Source organism: Callospermophilus lateralis, chromosome 3 (assembly GCF_048772815.1).
Source record: "Callospermophilus lateralis isolate mCalLat2 chromosome 3, mCalLat2.hap1, whole genome shotgun sequence".
Taxonomy (NCBI): Eukaryota; Metazoa; Chordata; class Mammalia; order Rodentia; family Sciuridae; genus Callospermophilus; species Callospermophilus lateralis.
This window is the reverse complement of record NC_135307.1, coordinates 79428699-79436787: the sequence shown is the minus strand read 5'-3', so window position 1 is coordinate 79436787 and position 8089 is coordinate 79428699. Positions and strand designations below refer to the sequence as shown.

The 8089-nt window shown below is 36.7% G+C and overlaps 2 pseudogenes; both read right to left on the bottom strand.

Annotated features, from left to right (window-relative positions):
• Window positions 1–218: 218 nt before the first annotated feature.
• On the bottom strand, window positions 219–1147 carry LOC143393929 (olfactory receptor 4L1-like; annotated as a pseudogene).
• Window positions 1148–3387: 2240 nt separating this feature from the next.
• LOC143641521 (oxysterol-binding protein-related protein 9 pseudogene) lies at window positions 3388–5697 on the bottom strand (annotated as a pseudogene).
• Window positions 5698–8089: the final 2392 nt, after the last annotated feature.

Sequence of the window (8089 nt, the reverse complement as noted above, 5' to 3'; positions counted from 1 at the left end):
ACTAATGCATATCTGAAATCGATTTCAATGAAAATAATTTTTCTCTCAATAAAACTGTATATATCATAGAAATACAACATTGGGACATTTTGTAAAACTTTAAATGCATGATATAAAAATATTTAAAAAGCTACAAGGAACCTCCATTTCGGACCAACCTATTCTGACATGTAATTGATGTGGGTTTTCCACAAACCCTTCATCTCCATGACTATTGTTTAGAAGGTGTGTATGGAGCTCATGTGTTGGTTCCTCAGTCTGTTTATGGCTGATTTCATCTCCTGATTCCTCAGTGTGTAATTAATGGGTGTAATGACTGAAAAAAACACAGAAAGAAATTTATCCACTGAAAGACTACTGAACAGCCAAGTGTAAATGAAGATGCAGGGCCCAAAGAACAGACTGACCACAGTGATGTGAGCAGACAGTGTGGACAGAGCTCTGAAGAGCCCACTGGAGGATCCATGTCTCACAGTTACCAGAATGATAGAGTAGGAAATAAGCAAGAGTATGAAGCAGATGAAGGACAGGAGGCCACTGTCAGCAGCTACCAGCAACTCCAGAACATAGGCCGAAGTGCAGGCAAGCTTTATTACCAGGGGAAGGTCACAAAATATGTTGTCCACTATATTGGGGCCGAAGAAGGGCAGGGTGACAGTGAAGACCATCTGGCTCATGGTGTGCATCAAGCCAACAGCCCAGGACAGCAGCACAGAGCCCACCAGCACCCTGCGGCTCATGATGGCTGTGTAGTGAAGAGGCTTGCAGATGGCAATGTACCGATCAACCGCCATAACTATGAGAAGAGTCATCTCACTGCCACCCAAGAAATGGAGGAAGAACATCTGAGCCATACAGCCCCACAAGGAAGTAGTTTTCTTCTCCCTGAGGAAATCTGCCACCATTTTAGGGGTCGTGATGGTGGAAAGAGACATGTCGAGAAAGGAGAGGTTTCCAAGGAGGAAGTACATTGGTGTGGAATGAAGGTGAGAGTCACAGGTCACAGTGATCACAATGAGAAGGTTTCCTGCCATGATTGCTGCATAGGCCAGCAAAAATATGCAAAAGAGACAATTTCCAGTTCCAGAGTGCTGGTGAGCCCTAACAAAACAAACTCAGATATCGTAGAGATGTTCTTCTTATTCATGCAGAAATTTTCAGAAAGCCTCTTAGATGAAAATTATCTGGAAAAAAACTGATATTTTAATCAGGGATAGTTTTCAGGATATGCACATTTAAGCAGTAAACTTTGGTTTCTATAGGAAGAGAGAAAAATGGATATTTACAAATAAATAATTTTAATTAATAAAAGTGCCATTAACATTATTGCATGTTGTTCAGCCAGAGAGGCACAGAATATGAGAAATCTATTTTAAAATTTCATACATCTTGTTTGCATACATAGATTGTATCTAGATACATTTGTTGTTTCTATTATGAGTTCATGCATTTATGCTCTTGTGTCCAATGTGTTTTATGAGGAAAAGGAGTTAAATGGCTAATGGTCAAATAAGTGATTTCAAGTGGGTTAGAGCATAATCATTGAGCTTTTTGAAACCTAAGTGTTCACTTTTTCCCTCTGTCTAATATATTCAGATGGGTACATGTGAATTGAATTACATACCCAACTCAGCAAATCAGTTCAATGTACTTTCTTCTATTGGTGATGCTATATTCCCTCCTCTGTCTTTCATTCTACAAATATAGACCAATAATTTCACTTATTTCTGTAGACTTAAACTGAGATATCTGTCATATGCACTTTCTCCTCTCTAAATAATTATACTCCCATCCTAGAAAGTTTCTGCATAGTAAAGTTAGTGTTTTTCAGTATTCAGGTCTGTTTTTGTTATCTTATGAAGCAGGGTGTGATTACTACTTTGTTGTGAGCAAAACTCCTGACCTCTCCTTCCAGTTCTCTTGCTTATTTTCATGAATCTGTTGTACTTGACTTCTGGCTGGGATTGTTACTTTTTCGTCCCTTTGTATTCTCTGTGCAGACAATCTCATGACTACCACCAAGCATTTTCCAAGTAGTGTTTGCTTCTTTCCCTCCTAAACGCTGAACTTCTCTGCAGCCAGTACGTACTGTCCCCTGGTGTTTCATACCTGAGCACACTGACTCTAGAGTAATACACTGACTGTTTAATCCTGACAGGTAAAAATCCAGAGACAACACACAAAAATAACTGTTTAATTTACTATGTAAAAATGGAAAGTCAAGAAAAGAAAACAGTACCCATTACTCTAGGTTTTTAAAACTTTTAATAATCATATTTGCATATTTTGCAAGCAAAAACTTTATAAATATTTAAGAAGTATGTTTTAAAAGCATATTTAAAAATCTTCAGATCTCATATTCACCTGTCTATAAATAGATGGACTGAAATCCTTAATTATTCATCATGTAAATTTGGGCATATTATCAGAGATGAGATATTTTCAAAAGTATAAGAATTTTTCATTCATAGATAAAGTTAAAATAGAAAAAAAGACTTTCCTAACTAAAGCCACTGCTAAACCTAAAATGGAAAATTTAAAGTTTTGAGTAGTATGTGTTATACAAACATGAGTAAACTAAAAAGGTGTGAAATGCATAAAATTGGGTCAGAAAATGTTTGGCTTTGCTCTGGCAGAAACTACATCTGAGAATGGGGTAAATGACCTATTATGGTGGGACTGGAGGGAGAGGCTCATTCAATGCCTTTCACATGGGTAAAAAATGAACAATTGCCTCACTGTTTTCAAGTATAATCTCCTTCTTACAAAACAAAAACTATGGGGTCTCCAGTGCTGTTTGCCTGTGTTCAGTAGCTAATACGTTTCCACAGAAGCAGTTATGTAGAACAATTAGTGTATATGGAAATGTTGTAAAATACAGTTTTTTTATTAGAATATGTATTATAAGTTTTATATTGATCATGTGGTTTCACTATGTTACCTTTTCATTAAATTGTTAAATTATAAACAAATAAGATAATACAAAGGTAATATTCATTTAATACTAATAAAAGTTTGGGAAAGTGAAAAGTCAAATATACTTGGAAATGATCACTATGAGTATTTTTCCTTATTAAAATAATACACTTGTATACTTAATAAAAGAGGCTCCATATTATTAGTGCAAAAAAACTTCATTTTCAAATATTGATAGAGTTAATAAAGCAAGAAAATAAATGTTTTTTTTCCAGCTTTAGATACAATTTAATAATAGTTCATTTCCAAAATAAAAGTTATCATAAGTGAAACCATGAAATTTCCTAACACTTGATTTTAGTACATTGCACTAATATTCTAAAACAACTCTGAGGAACCAATATTTACAATAGATGGAAGATTATGAAAAATCTGCCGTGAGGTATATTTTTGTGTGTATATATTTGTATATATAGAACCCAAGAGATTACATGAACGAAGAAATAAGAGTCTGTATGTCATGTCTTAACAGCAGAACAAGAGTGCAGAGTGTGAAACTTTTCAAAGCATGGGGTCTGGAACAGGAGCAGACATCTTGTTTTCTCAGGACTGAAGTCAAAATCTTAACTGCCATAGAGAAAGGGAAGCTTTTCCAGCTTTAATTGTTCATCTATGTCAGAAAGTCCAGTATCCCTGAGATAGGAACCACTGCAATAAGAAGGGAGTGATAGGTTCTCCCAAAGGAAGATTGTTGCTTAATTTGGACAACTTGCCCTGGTCATCGGGTGTAAACTTTTGTTTCCCAGCCTAATGCTTCACAGCACCAAGACGTTTCAGTAATGGTTCATCATAAACCCAGCATTCTCCATCTTCATGGAATAACCTTGTCTCCCACTGAATTTCCTTCTCCTTTCTTTCTCGGGCTTCTGCTCTTTGTCTTTCTTCAAGTCTGTGCTTTGCTTCAGTTGCTGCATCAATGTCTCTGATTTTTAAATTGAAAGTGACATCCTTCCAAAGGCAGCGGGACTCATATTCATTCTGATCTTCTAACTTCCTCACTTTTTTCTTGCTTATAGGCGACTTCTTGGTATCTACAAAGACCGTATTTTCCCCTGTTGCATATTTTGCATACATTACACCATTCCATTCCCCTTCAATTGAGCAAAAAGACTTCTTGTCATTTGGAGAAAAAAATCTCAGCAGTAATTCTGTGTTTCTTGCCTCCATAGAAAGGTTTAGTGTGGAAGACGATATTTGCACTATAACCAGTTTTGGAACAATTAATATTGCATTTTCCTCCTAGTTCCACCCAGGGCACTGTGAGGATAGACCTTCCATAACCATTGGGGAATGTGAGAATGTAATGCTCATCATAGTCTAGACATGAGACACAGCCTTGCCCTATGTTGTGCACCCCAATTGACATCCCAAGGAATTTTGATTTAGTCCAGATATGAGCATTGAATTGGATTTTCTTGTTAAAGCATTCAGCATAAAAGGCTGAAATGGGTGGATGATGGGAAACCTGCTCAGCCACGAATGTTACACTGTTTTTGGAAACCCAGGGAACTGGTCCTTCTGAAACTAGCTCTGTGTTCTCTTCAGTGTCATTTGGTAACGTCCAATGACACTGAAAGATCTCACCCAAAATGGGATTGTATGGCTTTTTGGCAACCGATCCTTTCCTTCCTGCATGAAAGGCTGAGAGGTACCATTTCACAACCTGAACCATTCGATCCCTGGGATCTTTCTGGTCACTAATGCTCACAAACAGGTCCGGATGTGCAAAAAAGTCTGCATACATTTCTAAAAGAGATCTTCTTTCAAGAATAAATGTTGGAAGAACTACCTTAGTAAGATCCATTCCGAGCCTAACCTGTGACAAGAGGTGCATGATAACACTCTTGTGCTCCTCCACTGACCCTGCCTCTCCGTCATCGTCTCTATCGTCATGTGAATCAAAAAGGTCAGCATCACTTGTACCGTTGGACATGGAAGAAGTCAGTGATTCTGTGGTATCTGGGCGTTTTAGGCTATTTCCCGAACTGCTGTGTGTCAAGTCTGAGGCAGAACCAGAAGAATCTATTAAGCGCTTTGGGGATGAGCCACTCTGATGGAATTCATCAGCATCATAGAATTCATCTTCACTGCTAGAGTAAGAAAACTCTGGGACTGTATTTGGAGACAAGTTGACATGACTTGGAGAAGTTAGACTGCTACTTGGTGGTGAATGCCCACTGCCTGTACTATTTGGTGTTGGAGTCTGATGGTGTCCCAAGGTAGCTAATACAGGTCCAACGGGTAAGGAAGACGGACGCTGCTCTGACTTACACAACTGAGCTGGTTCTGGAGGTAAGACAGTCTGGGAAGGCATTGTGCTGATTACAGATTCCAAGGGACTGGGTTGATATATTGCATCTACAGGATTAATAGTACTTATAATTCCATCTGCGTGCTTCTCCGCATTACTCTGGTCTTTAGCAATCTGCAGCAACACAATGCAGTGTTTAATAGATTCTACCATGCTATTTGTTGTTTCTTTGAGAGTTTCAATTTTCTTTCTCTGTTCATCATCTTTACAGTTTTGAAGCTTGTCATCAAAAAGCTTTAGTTGTTCTATCAAGATTTGTCGGTAAGCATCTGCCTCTGTTAGTTTCTTGTCAAAGTCTTGGACACTAGGAACAAATCCTGAATCCAAACCCCCAAAGGGCGGCGAGAAGGAGGCTGGGGAAGCACGACACTGGCGCCTCCGGCCTTTGCCAGGGCAGGCAGCAGGGACCCTAGGGACTCATGGGTGGGGACCAGCCCCTCTCCCAGACCCTCGGGGTCTACTCACTCCTCAAGCGGCCAGCAAGAAAGCGGTTCGCTGAGGCCCCCGCCCTCGGTGCCTCCTGGGGCAGGAGCGGGGGCTGCTCCTGAGCACCCCTCTTCTACTCTCTCGATCAGATCCCCGGGGAACGTCGCAGACCGCCCAGCCAGCGGTTCAGCCCGTCCCCCCGAAAATAAATGTTTTAAAATGCATATATTCGCAGTAGAATTAGACATTTGTATCTATGAAAATATTATATGACCAATCAAGAAAAGAGGTGTAGACTTGAGAAAATTTTTAAAAAATTGATTTAAATTAATTACCTCACATGTATCTATAACTGTTTTTGCAATTAAAATAAATAATGAAGGAAACTAATAACACAGATAAGTAAATTACTAATAGAGCAAAATGAGTCAACAATTCTCAACTTTCTTGAGATATTATTAGATAAAATGTTAGATTTATTATAGATGGTAACTAAGCCAAGAAAGAACTTAATTTACCATTATTTTAGCATGTTGTAAATTATTTTCTCCTTTTGTCTCCTGTAGAGTAAACTAATGCAAGTTTATATTATGAAAATTAAAACTAAGACTATAAAAATGATACCAAGGATTGGGAGGCTATTACTCAGAGAGAGTGTAGAAGCTTTTAAATTTCTGTTGCAACCAGATATATTCATCCAGATACTAGTGGATCTAACTTGCCTTTTACTCTTTCCCTCATGATCAGAATAATATGGTTTTCATTCAGTTGCAAGCTCTAGGTAAAATATCTCCTCTTTTACTAAAGCCCATAATTCTGAGGTGTTTTCAGCACTGCTATTAAACCTACCAATTATTCTGAGGAGTCACTCCTTCAAAGACATGTAGACACAAAGAAATTCTGAAGAAAAATTGGCTATCTTGTTTTTAACTCCAAGAAAATACATGGCAATTGTTTGCAGTTTTTAAGAAGGAGACAGAAAAGATGTACATAAAAAGGCAGACTGGTGACCCACCCCCTGGGGAAAATATGAAAATAAACATGTTGGTTTTCCCTTGAGTTCAGCAAGAACTTCTTTCTTATTATTTAAGTGGATCATGAAGTCACCAAGTTTATGAATCATGTGAACTTTCTCTAGAAAGTGCTTTCTCTGGAAAACACCAATTGAAGTTGTTTGATTAATGTACCTTTGGCACATTCACAGAAAATAAACCTGTCATAGATGAGGGACTTGAGGAAATATAATTATCTTAATTTTATTTCATAAATATGAAGGGTAATAATCAGTATAATAATTGAGTGTTTTATCCAAGTAAAATTTAAAAATATGCCATCTACACTGATTAAGGCTTATAAAAAACTCACAAAAATTGACCATTTTTTAAAATATTTTTTTTAGTTGTAGATGGACATAACTTTAATTACTTATTTATTTTTATGTGATGCTGAGGATCAAATCCAGTGCCTCACGCATTCTAGGCAAGCGCTCTAGCACTGAGCCACACCCCCAGCTCTAACCATTTTTTTAACATAGAGAAAAATCTCCTTTTACCATGCAAGATAATTGAGGATGGGCAGAAGTTCATAATCCTAAATAACTTTTATTGACTGACCTTTATTAATTAGTGATAATCAATAAATTAATAGATGTCAACAGTGAATCATTCCAAAAATTTATAACTTTCATAAGTTCTTAACAATTAGGCCAAATTTCATAATGCCTTAACAACATTAGAAGTATATCATGGAAGTGATTGTAGTATAAATTTATCATACAACTAAGTAATTAACAGATAAAATTCAAGAGGCTAACAATACATGCTATAAGATGATTTCATTTGTTAAATAAATTTTTCTGTTTATTTTTATATGTAATCCCACTGTGATTCTCCAATAATTATAGTTTTCTGGAAATAATAGAAAGAAATTAAGGTGGAAAACATATTTACAAAAATGCATTCCACACTCAATTTTAAAACTCAGAGCAGACTCTGCTAACAAATTTTCAATTTGGTGAAGCTTCATATTTTTATTGATAATTATTTGATACACAAAATTGTATTTATTTATGGGACATCATGCATGTATTAATACATATATACATTGTGTATTGTTCAAATCAGGTTAACATATTTATTCTCCTGGAAAACTTAACATTTACTTATGATGAAAACGTTAAAAATCTTTTATTATAGCTTTTAGAAATTTATTCTACATTTTTGCTATGCCTACTCACTCTAGTATACAATAGCATACCAGAACATATGTTTCTTATTTAACTGTAACTTTGTACCAGTTGGCCAACCTTTCCCCATTTCTCCATTCCTGTAATTTCCCCAGACCTTGTTAAGCAACATTCTAAACTCCACTTCTATG